General features: G+C 37.1%; 1 long non-coding RNA gene across 3 annotated transcripts in view; it reads right to left on the reverse strand.

The window, feature by feature from the left end:
- LOC132818792 (uncharacterized) overlaps positions 1–15,473 on the reverse strand; it is a 93,692-nt gene that overhangs the window by 65,153 nt on the left and 13,066 nt on the right. Inside the window, exon 1 of one of the 3 annotated variants that reach the window (XR_009645024.1) lies at positions 9,796–10,154. The exons of 1 other annotated variant lie outside the window; for it this stretch is intronic. This is a non-coding gene — a long non-coding RNA (uncharacterized LOC132818792). Of the gene's footprint in view, positions 1–9,762; positions 10,155–15,473 lie in introns of those variants that run through there. One more of the 3 variants, XR_009645023.1, reaches the window with a different exon arrangement.

The following is a 15,473-nucleotide window of genomic DNA, read 5'->3' on the forward strand; positions in this document are numbered from 1 at the left end:
TGCTGCCTCACAGCGCCTGTAGACCCGGGTTCAATTCCCGACTCAGGCGACTGACTGTGTGGAGTTTGCACGTTCTCCCCGTGTCTGCGTGGGTTTCCTCCGGGTGCTCCGGTTTCCTCCCACAGTCACAAAGATGTGCGGGTCAGGTGAATTGGCCAAGCTAAATTGCCCATAGTGTTAGGTAAGGGGTAAATGTAGGGGTATGGGTGGGTTGCGCTTCGGCGGGTCGGTGTGGACTTGTTGGGCCGAAGGGCCTGTTTCCACACTGTAAGTCTAATCTAATCTAAAATCTTGTGAACTTAGATAATTTATGTGATCTTGAAATGGAACAGCTTTTTCTTTGATTTTTCTTGTTATGTGCTGTTTTTACCTTTTTTTGATGAACGACAGGTACTTGTGAGTCTAACGCTGATGGTGTATAAGTTGTTGAAGGTGATTCTGAAAAGTAGGATTTACATGCATTTGGAGAGGGCAAGGAATGATTAGGGATAGTCAGAAAGATTTCGTGCAAGGAAAATTATGTCTCACAAACTTAAGCTTTTTGAGGAAGTGACCAAAAAGGAGGCTTTTGACGAGGAGTGATAGATGTTGTTTACTTGGACTTTAGTAAAGCCTTTGATAAGGTTCCACATTGTAGACTGATTAGTAAAGTTAGATCACATAGATTTCAGGGTAAGTTTGCCAATTTGATACAAAATTGGCTTTATGGTTAGAAACAGAGGGTGGCGAAGGGGAGTTACTTTTCGGAATGGAGGCCTGTGACCAGTGGTGTTCCAAAAAAAATCGGTGCTTTTGTCCGTCATTTATATAAATGCTTTGGATGAGAATATAGGAGGCATGATTAGTAAATTTGCAGATGACACCAACATTTTTAGAATTCTAGTGCCTGGTTTTTGCCTACAGAGACAATAAAGACCACCTCTCAGATTTTTCCATTCTTTTCTCAGCTTCAAATGCCAAAAGTGGATAGTGAAAAACGGTTACCTATTTTACAAAAGGATCCTGATCATTTGGGTCAATGGGCTAAGGAGTGGCAACAGGGTTAAATTTGGATAAATACGAGTTATTGCATTTTGGAAAACAAACATGAGCAGGACTGATACAATTAATGGTAGGACACTTTTCACTGTATTTTTATTGTAAAAATACACATGACAATAAATTCTAAACTCTAAATGCTTGGTAGTGTTGTAGAACAGAGAGACCTAGGGGTTCAGAGACAATTCTTTGAAATTTGTGTCACAGGTTAAGAAGGCACTTAACACACTTGCCTTCATTGCTCTAATCTTTGAGTATAGGAGTTGAGAAGTCATGCTGAGGTTGTACAGAACGTTTGTGAGGCCTCTTCTGGAGTACCGTGTGCAGTTCTGGTTGCTCTGCTATAGGAAGGATATTTTTCAAGCATATTATTAAATTGAAGAGTGTTCAGAAAAGATTTAGCAGCTTGTTGCCAGGAATGGAGAGTTTGAGTTATAAAAATACACTGGGTATGCTGGGACTTCTTACACCAGAGCATAGGTAGTTAAGGGGTAACCTTAAAGAGGTTTATAAAATCATGAGGGGCATAGATTAGGTGAATAGCAAAGGGCTTATTCTTAAAGTGGAGGAGTTCAAAACTAGGAGACATATTCTTAAGGTAAGAGGAGAAAAGATTTAAAAAGAATGAGGGGTAATTTTTGAAAACAAAAGTGTCTGATTTTTGAACCCCTTCAGTTTAAGGGTTTTTTTTACATGTATTATTGTCTGTGCAGCTTGTGTTTTTTTGCCATTGTTTTTGCTCTGGTAATCTGCTACTGGTTAAAACATTCATACAAAGAACATTGTTATCATGACCATTTGGTTCTCCAGCTCTGCTCTACTATATGGCTAAGGGAATGTATGAAGTTTGATTCTTGTCTGCCTACTGACCTGCCTGACGCTGTCTCTGATGACCCATGCATAAACTTGTCCATTTGACATGTTCATTCTTAAGAGTTATGATTTTAGAGTAAGCTTTTATAAGCATTTTTATAATGTAGATGCACAGAAGATGCTTCCACCTTTGAGATCAGAAATGGAAGCCATAAATATAAAATAGTCACCAATAAATATGTTAAGATATTCCAGAGAAGTATTCAGCATTACTCTTACTCCTAAACATTGTTTATTTCTGCCAGAGTAGTTTTTACGTGTGAAGTTATGTCACTAATTAAACACATTTCCTGACTAGAAACATTGTATTTTATTTCTATCTAAAAGTATTTGCATGGAGCTGATTTTGCTACTTTTTGGGTCCTGGATTAAGCAGAAAAATGAAATGGCTTCTAATTCTGCATGTCCCTACACATTTGTTACCACTTTGGTCAGCACTCAGCCTCATTGTTGTGTGCATCATTTTTGCTGAATGGTCTACTCAGTTATTTAGTTTTATTGCTTTATTCATACTTTTTGTCCGACGTTTGCATAATTAATGCATCTCATGGAAAACAAATATGGGATGCTTCCACAATTCAGTGCTTTAAGCTAAAAGAACACTCACAGCTAGTACACCTCAATGGAATAGTATGCCAATTTCTTCACAAGCTGCACAGCTGCTACCATACGAACGAGAATGATTCCCTCATACTAAATGTGCACTAGACATGTATGTTAAGACATTCCGGGCAGGACTGAGTTTTCAACAGCTTCCTAGTATGTTCTGTTCTCCCTAGTATAAATGTGATATTTGTCATCTAGCACTTTGGAGTGGTTAATACTGTTTTAAAAAGTTGCCTTTCTTCTTACCTTGTGAAAGGAACACTTTAGTTTCAATGGATCATTTTCTAAAATGTACATGTTGCCTATGTATGTACCAGACAGATTAGCGCAATATGAATTAGGCACATTTGAAAGCTTCAAGGTCAGAAACAAATTTAAAAAAACACAATTATTTCAGTAATTTGCTAATGAAAATCTTCTTTGATCTAATGCCAGGAAAAACTCCAATTAGTAACGCACTCGGAACAGCTCCATGTCAGTGAAGTACTTCAAATAATAGGTTTTCCTAACTTCTGTTTTAATCACTAATATGCACATTTAAAGTGCATCTATAATTTACATAATGTAGGAACTGGTAACAAAACAGAGAAGAATTGTATAATGCCTGACAACAAACTTTTCCCTTGTACCTCTTAAATTCAATACGAGTACAAGGGTCAGCACAAAGGTGCTGTGAGATATGTGGAGTTATCTGTATCAGACAGGACTCAAAAATGACCGGTTGAATAGAAAAGACTACTGGGACACATCAGGAGCAAACCTTTCCGTCCCTAACTACATGCTTGGAAAATAGGCAACAACTTGCCAATAACAACTTGCAAAAATAATAATTGATGGAATTCTAATCTTAAAGAATCAATGAAGAAATAACTGTTTAATTCCAAATCTCTAATTCTAAACAGTACAATGAAAAATATTCAGCCTCTATAATAAGAATTATTATTGCTTTTTAAAATGTGTTGACACCCAGTTCAGGGAGGTTACATGGCAGGTTTGAAGCTGGGATCCATTTATATGAAGTTACATTAAATTCAGTCCGATATCCATTAAGACAATATAAACACACAAGGTTAAAAAATGGCATCCGTTAACATAATACAACAACTAAAATTATAATGGAAAAGACATTTTAGAAATACCAGAGACACAAGTACTGACAACTGGAACTCATAAACAAAATAAATTTTCTGCAACTTCAATTTCAAAGTTATTATATTATTTGACATTTTTATAGAGAATTGCATGCAGTTTGGTATAAATCACATTCTGCTCATTCAAAAATGTGGCAATATTTTCATAGTGTTTAGTGTTTCCTTATATTACATTATATGATTGATCTGTAACCATATCCATCTCAAAAACTATTTTCTTTCATTGGTATATTTTGTTGGCTTTTTGCGAGCATTTCAGAAATCAGAATAGTTGAATTTGCTAAATGTATCTGTTCTTATCTATATAACATTGATAAAATTGAATCTCACCTAAATATCAAAGAATACTGTAGCGTGTATGTGTTGCAGGTTTCCTTTAGGGAATCAAGGTTTGGAGCATGACTGTGTGGCTTTTCTGGTGCAGTTCTGTTGGAACCAGTGAAAGCCTTGCAAATCACACAGAATCGAAGAGACTTGACAGAGTAGATGAGGAAAATCTGAAGAGTCAAGATTCAGAGGCCATTGATATAAAGTGAATGGCAAATAAACCAAAAGCAACATGAACAAAACAGTTTTACACAGTGAGGGTGAGGATCTGGAAAGCCCTGTCTGAGATTGTGACGATGGAAGATTTAAGCATAGCTTTTAAAGAAAATTGAATAATTATCTGAAGGGAAAAGATTTGCGGGAACTATGGGAAAAAGGTTTAGAAGTGAGACTAGCTGGGTTGTCCTTGCAGATAGCCAACTCAGAACCAATGGGCTGAATGGTCTACTTCTGTACTAGAACAATTCTATGATTCTAATAGCATTGAATTGAGGTTCAGCAATGGAAGCCTGTTGCATCACGTTGCTGCAAGCGTTACCAACAAATCAGCAGTTAAAAGTTTCCCTTCAATATCTCAAATTGGAAGTTTAAGTTGAAGGTCATTAAAATTTATCTAAAATATAATTAAAATAAATCTGTAAGTAAGATGCATCACAACATTCTAAACTGAGCTATAAATCAACAAAAGAAGTCTTCTTCAGCATTCTATCTATACAGTGGATATAAATTGGAAGGTGTATCCTCATTTTGCAGATAAATTGGGATCGTTAATGCTATGATGGTGTGAACACTTGTTGTTGATCTATGGAGCAATGTTGATTATATTCTCTTTTTGCTACCATATCCACCCAGGATAATCCTGGCTGAAATCATGCCCTGGCCTTCAAAGTTGGTACAAAATTGATGTCAATGCTAATATTGCTTCAGTTTTTAAACCAGGGAGTGGTTCTTTCTGTACCTTAACGTGGAACTGCTACAAACACTCAACCATCCAGCAATGTCCATTCAGCATTGTAACTTACGTTTCTTTTTCTTAATTTGGATTTCAGTTTGTTTAAAATACTTCACCAGAGAAAATAAAGTATGAGAGATGTATCGCAGGATATCAATTAGCTATGCCTCAACTTAAACTATCTCACAAAGTCAAATGAACTGTGAGCACACGTCAATACTGAGTGCACATATAGTATTCCAGGTATTAAATAGTGAATGGAGATTGTGAGTGTGGATTATCCCAGAGTATGAGGCTTCAAGAGGGCATTTTACATTATATTTGACATTTTGAACAATGCTGGATTTGAACTATGTTAAGCAGAATCACAGAAGAAGGCTATTCAGTCTGTACTTGTTCATTAAATGGATTTTATTAATCCTCTGCCTTTTCTACACACCTTTGTATATTATTTTATTCAAAACATTATCCAATATCCTCTTGAATGATTCAGTTGAACATGTTACCATCACACATCCATGGAAATGCATTCTGTACCCTAACTACTCGCTGAATGAAAAGATTTTTGCTCACTTCACGTTTGCTTCTTTTGCAGATCACTTTAACTCAATGCCCCCTCGGTTCCTGTTGCTTTCATGAGAGGAACAGTTTCTCCCAATCTAACGCGAGTTTGACAATGTGCTAAAAAGGCAAGTATTACTGGAGGGTCATATCACTACCAAGTTAGAAACAAGTAAGGACTCGATAAGCATTTCTGAGCTCAGATTTGCAACAGCTAAATGTTAATAAGTCATGGAAGCATGGATGTGGAGTAAGATTTTGTTTCTACCATTTTGGGAGCAATCATGTTTCTGCAATAATCTGAAACTTAGACATGTGAGTTGTGTGGCTCCAGGGATCATTATCGTTGTGCTTATAATTTCCCTCATGATCGTGTGGCCTTTTAGAGCTCTGACACATAGAAGTTAAATGGTATAAACTTGTTGCAGATTGAGGCTGGTCACTGAAAATTCATAGTTCTATCATGTTTACTCTAAATTCCGCCTTCTTCTATACCTCCTCCGCAGGAGCCATTTTACAACCCTGTGGGGTATGGGTGTCTGCTTCCTTTACTGGAACAATTACAGCTGCGTTTCCCTTTTGCTATAATCTATTTACTGAGTTAAGGCTAATTACATACATTCAGAAGTCACCAACCAGTGATCCCTATAGGCTCATTCAGACTGGAGTTTTGCTTAATTGGGTTAGACAAAGTCCTAACGACTAGTGAATAAATAGGCATTGTTATAATAAAAGTGATGAAAATTCATGTCCTCTGCAGATTTAATCTTTCAAAGAATTTCCTTTATCTATCATCGCTTCCAGCCATGTCATATGCTCTTTGCTGTTTTGGAGTGGGAACACACCCATTCCTAATATGTAAATAGTGTTGTTGGACTGCTTTTGAGAGGCATCAGAAGTCATTAAATTTTTCCCATCTTTTGTGGACTGTGCTGAATTTGGAACTCATTATACAGGGGTGGGGAAATCTGCTGATTGTGCCACGCTGTGGCACAGCGAGTTAGCACACAAATGCCACATTTCACCAGGCCTTTGGTTTGTTTTCATATGATTCAACAAAGGCCCAGCAAGGATTCAGTTAAAAATAACTAAAACAAGATGGAACACTGGCTTTTTCAGTCATCAAGCATTGGAAGGAACAGAAATATATTTTCAAATCCATGAATGAAGGCCTTTCTTAGGATTAACATTGTCACATGCGATAGTAACATTTCTTCAATGTCAATGTCAATCAGGTATTCAAAGTATAAACAGCAAAGAAAGCACTTTTCATAATTCCCTGATCTACTTTAGGGTGTTGTACCTTGGAAATTCACAAAAGAAGATAATTGTCTGACATCCATATCAGTTTTTGAAGGATTTAATGACACACTCAAATGCTTCAGGCGATTAATTTGAATTTGTTTGTTTAAGAAGGGCAATGGGTTTATTGGGCTGTCTGTGATATGTTTAAATGAGTTGTTCCTTTAGCAAGACAGCATATTTGGAATCCCATTTGTTTGTAACCCCTTTGAAATTTTTTAAGGAGAAATCAGAAGCAGAGAATCTACTTTCCTCCACCAAAGGACAGTAGATTGGAAAATGCAGAGTGTACAAGCAAAATCATATTGCATATTTAAAAAAAAGGACACAATTGTTCTCCAAGAAACCCCTATATTGATGTATAAAATGTAGCACCAAAACAGCGTTAATTATTTATAACAAATAGCTGTACGGGAGAGGAACAGGACCCATAAGCTGATCTGCATTAATAATAAGTTTCTGAAAACATAATGTCAAAGCCCTCAGGTTGAACCCCATTCCCAAAGAAGTCTACGTAATGGCAACAATCTAAATACATTATTTAATAGCTACTTCATTGCATCTGGTACTGGTCACAATGAACAACGGCATGTGTATGTTTTTTCAGGAATTACTCTGTGTCTCCCTTTATCTCTTGATTGTATAAAGTTCATAAGTGAATATATTTGGTCGACACAGGCACTACATTATCAAAATACACCTCCACTCAGATAGGCCCCTATGTAGTTATATCTATTGTAACGATACTACTATGTTCTGCGTACGTCTAACTTTGTACACGTGGAACACCGCGCAGATGCCAATTCACTCATACAATTACAGAATGAATAAATGACTTACTAAACATTGGAATCTGTACCTTTCTGGAGGTCAACAGACTGAACATAGCTCTTCTCTCCCATAAACCTGTCAGTACACATATATACAAGTCTACAGTAAGTGGAGACTCACGATAGACATGTTTTTAAAAAATCCAAATACCAGCTTCTTTCGAGGGTGGAGTACCTCCCCTCCAGGCCCATCTGATTTTACTGAATATACTTGATGAGAATACCTTAAACCTGTGCATATCTAAAGATAAATGAACTATTTATTTAATTTTTAATTTTTAATTTAAAAAACACTGAGGTTTTAGGACCAAAAGGCAGCTTTCGTATTAATAATATTATATCAGTAAGTAGCAGTGATGTTGAGAGGAAAGGGATCAATAATTACAGATACAAGTTATGGAGCTCCAAAAGTCAAAGCAAAACTTGAAGATACAATGTGTTATATCAATAATCTTTTCCTATCCTGAACTTGAATCACAAGAAAATGACCATGCAAAAATGCAGCTCAACTCAGAATGTTCTAATTATGGGTGAAAGGTTGTAGGATTTGGCCAACAAGAAACTCTCTGAAGGAAAAGTTACTTTTAACCCCCATTATAAGTAAATTCAGAGAATATTTTATTATTTTCCTCAAGATTTTCTTCAGTGCATTTTGTGTCAGAATTCCTGTCTTTATTTTCTCAAGTTTTATAATGTGCTTATTTTTTTCTCCCATACTGCCTATCTTCTTGTCTCATGCGCTCACTCGTTTTTCTTTTAAGTGGAAATAAAATAGAAATAATCAAGTTACAGTGAGAATTTTGTTACAACAAACATTTCATTATATCATTTTGTTTTATTACAGTCCTTGCTGAAACTGAATATCAATCCAATCCTCTCTTCCAGAACTAATTTCTTCACCGTGGTCATAAATTTATAATAGTAACATTAGGCTGTAAGTTCCAACAAAAGAGGGAAAACCCATCATCAAAGCAGAAGAAAGTTTTCAAAAATCAATCAGAAGGCTTCTAAAAGTGCATTGGTAGAGTTGGTTTCATTGCACTCAGAGTTCAGTCATTGATAACTTCTTCAGGAAAACCACACTGGTTGGAGTAAGGACACCATTTCTTTTATCATTGTTGCACAATAAATTGATGTTCCTTCAATACCTTAAATGCTAACAGCAAAATCTCATCAATTTCACTGCAGTCAGAATAATTTAATTAGGTAGACTTCGTAAGCTCGGGAAAATACAATTTGCAAGCATTTAAACCTGAAAAAAGAGTTTACTTCATTTAACTGGAGCAGTGACGATGACTAGTGTTTGGTTTTTTGATCATCTCTAACTGGAAGTCATTCTAATTCCAGCCAATCTTAGCAAATTTTACCTTTAATGTACCACGAACCTATGCGTTCAGTCTTCCTTAACTTTTTGAAAATGAAAATGTAATCATTCAGTTGGTGAATTAATGATGTGGACCAGAATATGAAGTTTCAACAAGACAATGTTGATACTTTTTCAATAAAGAGAAACAGAATTTAGTGGTAGCTTCTGCGGATTACAGATTAATAACATGAAAACTCAACAATGCAATAAAGGTGTCTATGCAGACAGGACTAGTCATGGAAAGAGTTAAAAAAAAGGAGACATTAAGGAAAGGTAAAACTTTGTTGCGGGCAGATATATTTTCAGGCTCATTTCCCTCCTGTAAATTTTGCAGTTCACTCCAGCCATGTTTGAAAAGACAAAGGTAGTTGCTTCACATATACTAAAGCGACCCCATCAGCCACGTACACATCGTATTTGGCACAAATGAACTGCTGCCTTCAGAATCTGTCTCACTGTCGTGCCAAAATGGACCATTCAATGCTATTTCTTATAATAAATACGTCATGACAAAGAATTTTTGATCAAAAGATTTGCCAGGATAAAGGACTATTGTGAACTAAATTTAGCAACAAGTGCAATTTTATTTGTACAGAAACCCACACCCCTTCAAAACGAGTCAAAGGCAAACATTATAGACAGCAGCAGCCTGCTTTTAACTGAACATTTTTCAGAAGTAACTTACTCATAGACACAGTAAGCCTGAGCTGTACATGCGTGTCTCAAAATGAGAAAGATTAAAGTGAAAGGACTTACACTTAGGAAGACTTGTTTTGAATTGTTACTCACAATCAAGCCGGTCTTCCCCTCAGACGACTCATGTTCAACAGGAACATATTTCAACATCATTACTTCATTGCTACAACATCCCATCTGGTGGTCAATTGCATTCAACTTTCTTCTGAAGAAAAAAATGACTTTGTTTTATAAAGGACAGCCCCCTGAAACTCCTCCTTCCTCCTTTTTAGGGCAGGGACATGGTTAGTGGCTGGAAATAATAAGCCTTCTCAGATCATTCATGGCTTCTTAAAAAAAAATCAGAACTCCACCCTGGTGCAGTGTAGCCAGAGGATAAGGGACAAGAAGGAAAGGGGGTGGAATAATGGAAGTGGAGAATTAATTGCTGTCAATAAATAGTTTCTCTGAGACAGAATCACAGCAGAGTCTGCAAACTCCCACCTTGCTCTTGAACTGGCTTACTGAGCTGTGAAGTTCAGCAGGCTATGTAACTTTCACCTGCTGTGTGGGGAATTCTTATCGATGATAATGCTTATGAGTCAGCCAGAGGAACCCCACCCAGTGTAAGCGGCTTGAACTGTCATTTAAGTCTTATATTGCCAGCATAAACAGACAATGTCTATCTTTTGATGACCTATATAGACAAGGATTTTCATTTTCTTCAGTTTTTTTTCTTATAACTCAACTTTCATAACATTTTATCGCTAATCGTTCAGTATGCTGTAAAATCCAATTCATCACCAACCTCATTTTAGACACTTAAGCAGCTAAGCAAACCTAATGGCTGCTTGCATGTCTATAAATAGATTCAAATCTTTTCATTGATTTCTGCCTGCCTTAAGTCTTGTGTGGCATATTTCGGACTGTACAGATCTGAAGATCTCCCTCATCTTGATCTGCTGTCCCCTACCTCTGTCATGTGACATTCCACTCCCCTTCGACTAACTTTCATTCCCTGATTTCATGTTTATTTTCATCTTAGTGACTCCATTTAAACAATATTGACTTCCCATTTTAGGAATGTAATCTTGTTTCCTTTCTTTTAATATCTTTCATGTATTGGTCAGCCCGTTGACGGTGAGGAATCTTTCAGGGATAATGATCTGCAGTGAAAGTAGTTGGGTTTTGGAATTAAATGGACTGAAAACTAAAAATCAGCACAGAGTTTTTGAAGGCAAATCATGTTTAAATAAGTTGACTGAACTTGCTGATGAACTAATGGAGTGGGTTGGTAGAGGCTGATATGCATATAGATTTTCAAAAGACATTTGACAAATGCCACATAATAAACTTTAGTGAAATTAAAGCATAGGGAATTAAAGGGTCAATGTGGATGCAAAATTGGCCAAGGAACAGAAAGTAAAGCATAGAAGTTAGATTAGATTAGAGATAGACAGATTTTTGATTGTCAAAGGAGTGAAGGATTATAGGGTTCAGGCAAAAAAGTTAAGATCAAAATCAGATTAGCCACAGTCTTATTGAATTCTATCTCTTACATTCTAATTCCAAGGAACATTTGGCCAAACAAGTCCACACTGACCCTCTGAACCCACCCACACCCATTACCCTACACCAATGTATCTAACACTATGGGCAATTCACCTGACCTGCTCATCTTTGGATTGTGGGAGGAAACAGTAGCACCCAGAGAAAACCCACACAGAAACGGAGAAAATACAAACTCCACACAGACAGTCACCCAAAGCAGGAATCAAACCCGAGTCACTGGTGCTATGAGGCCACAGTACTAACCACTGAGCTGTCGTGCCACCCCGTGAATGGTTTTTTTATAGACCGAAGGGAAGTTTTCAATCATGTTCTCTAGAAGTTGATATTAGAACCATTGCTCTCTTTGATCTATATTAATGATCTGGACTTGGGCATACAATGTTTATAGATAACAAGACAGGAAATTCTGAAATGTACTACATAATGACACGGATGCAGATTTAAGTATATAAATGTTTAATAGTGGCAACATAAATTGAGAAGGCCATTAAAATTGTACTTGGGACTCTTTGCTTCATTAATAGATGCATAGAATATACGCCCAAATTTGGTAAGAAGTGACGGTTGCTAGATAGACATGAATAAGCTATTCAGGAAGTGACTTATAAAGGCCTTGATTTGGAGTGTTGTTCTGTATGGATGTGAAACTCAGGCTCTGCAAAAAATGAGAACAAATTGCTAAATCACTTTCAAGTGTGAGTTTACAGGAAAATAGAAAGGGTCAGTTGGACAGAGAGGCAAAAAAAATACTTAAATGTATGGAGAGTGAATGAACAGAGAAATTTGTTGACTGTGATAGGAACAGAGACAGAACCTGGATAGAGCACATTTTAGGAAGGAATAACATTGTAAGTGATGTGATGGAAGGAAGAATTCAAGGCAATAAAGGAAGGAGAGGGGAGAGAGTATCCATGGCGGATTAATTGACAATGTAAGGAAATTAATGGCAAATGAAAAGGCTGCCACAGGATAGAGAAAGACATGGGAAGGCTTTAACAAGGCAAGAACCTGCCAATAGGCACAACACGCATGATCATCATGATATTGCTAGAGCATCAAAATTTTGCAAAACCACTGGAAAACATTAATTGACTTTGGCTAAACCAATTCACTTTTGGACACCACACTTTAGGAAAGATATCAAAATCTTAGAAAGATTGTGAAGGAAATTTACTATAGTGGTACCAGAGATGGTGAACATCTGTCATTTGGAGTCATTATGTTGAGTTATAGTCCTTAAAGCAGAGAAGATTAATACATGGAGCAGTGCATGAGGTGCTCAAAGTTTTGTACAATTTGAGTAAATAAGTAGAAAAGGTTTCTGGTTGCAAAAGGCTTGGTAACCAGAGGATCTGGGTTTGGGATGATAGGGAAGAATGTTAGATACTATCATTGAATACTTCAAAGCTGGGATAGACAGATTTTTGATTGACAAAGGAGTGAAGGATTATAGGGTTCAGGCAGAAAAAAAAGGTAAGATCACAATCAGATTAGCCACAGTCTTGTTGAATTCGATCTTTTACATTCTAATTCCAGGGAACATTAAAAAAATAAATTTTATGCAGCAAGTTGTTGTAATTTGGAATAAAAAGGTGGTGGAAGCAAATTTGACAGCACCAAGGAAATTAGATAAATACCACAAGGGGAAAAACTTAGAGGAGTGTTGAGAGTGACACCATGGAATTCAAACAAAATAGCATGAGAAATAGGAGCAACAGTGGGACATTCAGCTCCTTGAACTTGCTTTGCGACTCCTTAAACCTTGGTTGATCTGATTGTGCCTTCACTTCACTTCTCTGCCTGCCCCAAAGTTGTTAACTCCCTGTCAATCAATAATCTCTCCAGCTCAACCTTGAATATATTCAATGACCCAGCTCACCGGGGAATGAGAATTACAAACAAGGGATGTATTATACTGAAGAAATTCTTAATCTCAGTTTTAATTGGAAAATTCCTAATTTTAAAACTATGTCTCTTTGGAAAGGAAACATCTTCCCTGCATCAACCTTGTCAAACTCCTTCCTAATCTCATATATTTCAAAAAGATCATCTCTTATACTTCTAAACTCCAATCAATACAGGGCCAACCTTCCTGTATATAAAATTCAAACCCCTTCATCCCAGCAATCAGGCAGGCAAAAGTGAGGTCTGCAGATGCTGGAAACCAGAGTTTAGATCTGAGTTGTGCTGGAAAAGCACAGCAGGTTAGGCAGCATCCGAGGAGCAGGAAAATTGACATTTCGGGCAAATCAACCTAGTGAACTGCTTAATTATATCCCTCTTGAAGTAAGGAGACCAAAATTATATACAATGCACCAGGAGTACAGTTGGAACAAGCCTTGCTCATTGGAATAAACACATTCCATTTGACTTCCTAAACCCTTGTTGTATCTGAATGTTGACTATTTCTTTGTGATTCATGTAGAAGGAGACACAGAATGCTTTTGTACGACTGCAATCTACAATCTCTGCATTTAAGTAATAGTACGTCTTTTTCTGTTCTTCCTCCCATTTTCCTGCACTCCATCTGCTCAGATTTTTTAGTCCAATTAATTGAGTTGTTTTCCTGAAGAGCCAGCATGGAGGTGACAGGTACTTTTATGACCAATGAGCCTTCTAGGGAGTGCAGTGCATTGTCCCCCCGAAATAATGTTTTAATTTAAGTTTGAAAAGTTTCCATTAACTCTTTTGTTTCTTTTTGTCATAGTGCCCCACCTGGAGCCTCCTAATCCATTTAATATTTTCTTTAAAGAGTAGAGGTGTCAGGCTAAATAGTCTTCTGTGTTGTACCATCCATATTTCTTCAATTCTACAATAACAGGAGGAAGTTTTAAGGCATCAGACCTATCCTCTCAAGAGCTTTGATCAGAGTGAGTTCCACATCCTCTCAAGGGCTTTGATCAGAGTGAGTTCCACAACTAATGTTATAATTTTTTAAAGGTTTCTTTCCGAATCTGTGAACACCAAGATAGGTTCTGATCAAATCATCTTTAAGAATGTAAAATTGCAGAGAGGAAGCAGTGTGGATCCTGATGCTGAAAAGGATCTGGGAGCATTCAAAGAGTTAAGTTGTTACACCAGCCCATTATTCCACGCACTCCAGTGGATTTTACTGACCATGTCCACATAAAATTTGCCATCTGTTATCAACTAGCTCAGGGTATCAGTTAAAGCTTCAAGTGATGATAATATAATGTTAATTTATTTTCAATTGAATAGTTGACCAACAGTTAGTTTGAATGCTGTTTTACTATCTTAACTGTTTCTAACCTGTTTCAGGATTACTTGTTATTCCTTTCAACAGGTTTTGCATTCTCACAAAGGCAGCATCGCAAGGATTGTACCAGAGATTCCTCACTCTACGTATTGCCAACTGGAAAGTATCACATGATATATTATGAATTCTCCTTGCATTACTGACTTCAGCAGTGAGAAACTACCAGCCCACTGGTGACAGATCAGAAGGAGGTGTGAGGGGTGGGGTGAAGGTAAAATGTCACTGAGGCAGGCTGGAACAATGCCTGGCACAATCTGCAGAAGGGAAATTACCCTGCCATTTTCTGTTGGTGGAATGACTTCCCACCCAATCCCACAGTGGAAGGACTGGGATTCTGATTGAGCCAGGAGTGTGGAGAGCCAAATTGTTTTCGTTAGTTAGATAGCAGGCATTTATAAAAAATTGTATTTGTTCATGGGAATCAGGTGTCGCTGGCTCAGCCAGCATTTATTGCCTATCCCTTATAATCCAGAGGGCATTTAAGAGTCTATCATATTGCTGTGGATCAGGAGTCGCATGTAGGCCAGACCAGGTAAAAATGGCAGATTTCTACCCCTAAGAATATTACTGAACCAGATAGAGTTTACAACAATTGACAGTGATTACATAGTCATCATCAGACTTGCTTTTAATTCAAAATTCTTTTAATTAAATTCAAACTTCACTGTTTGCCTTGGTGGGGATTGAACTCATATCCTCCAAGCATTAGTTTAGGATTTCTGGATTATTAGTCCCTGACATTACCATTACACCATCAGCTTCCCATTAAGAAGACAACTTCAGGAAGATTCCTTCTGTGATCCCACTGCCCCTTCATACAGAAACAAGACCCACATGTGATCCCAATGTCACAACCTTTGAGAAAATTCTGAGTAGTCAAATGTCCAGTAAGTTGTTATTTACTTAATATATGAATGAACAGTGCACTGTTTAACAGACTGAG

This window comes from Hemiscyllium ocellatum, chromosome 9 (assembly GCF_020745735.1).
Source record: "Hemiscyllium ocellatum isolate sHemOce1 chromosome 9, sHemOce1.pat.X.cur, whole genome shotgun sequence".
NCBI classification, from domain to species: domain Eukaryota; kingdom Metazoa; phylum Chordata; class Chondrichthyes; order Orectolobiformes; family Hemiscylliidae; genus Hemiscyllium; species Hemiscyllium ocellatum.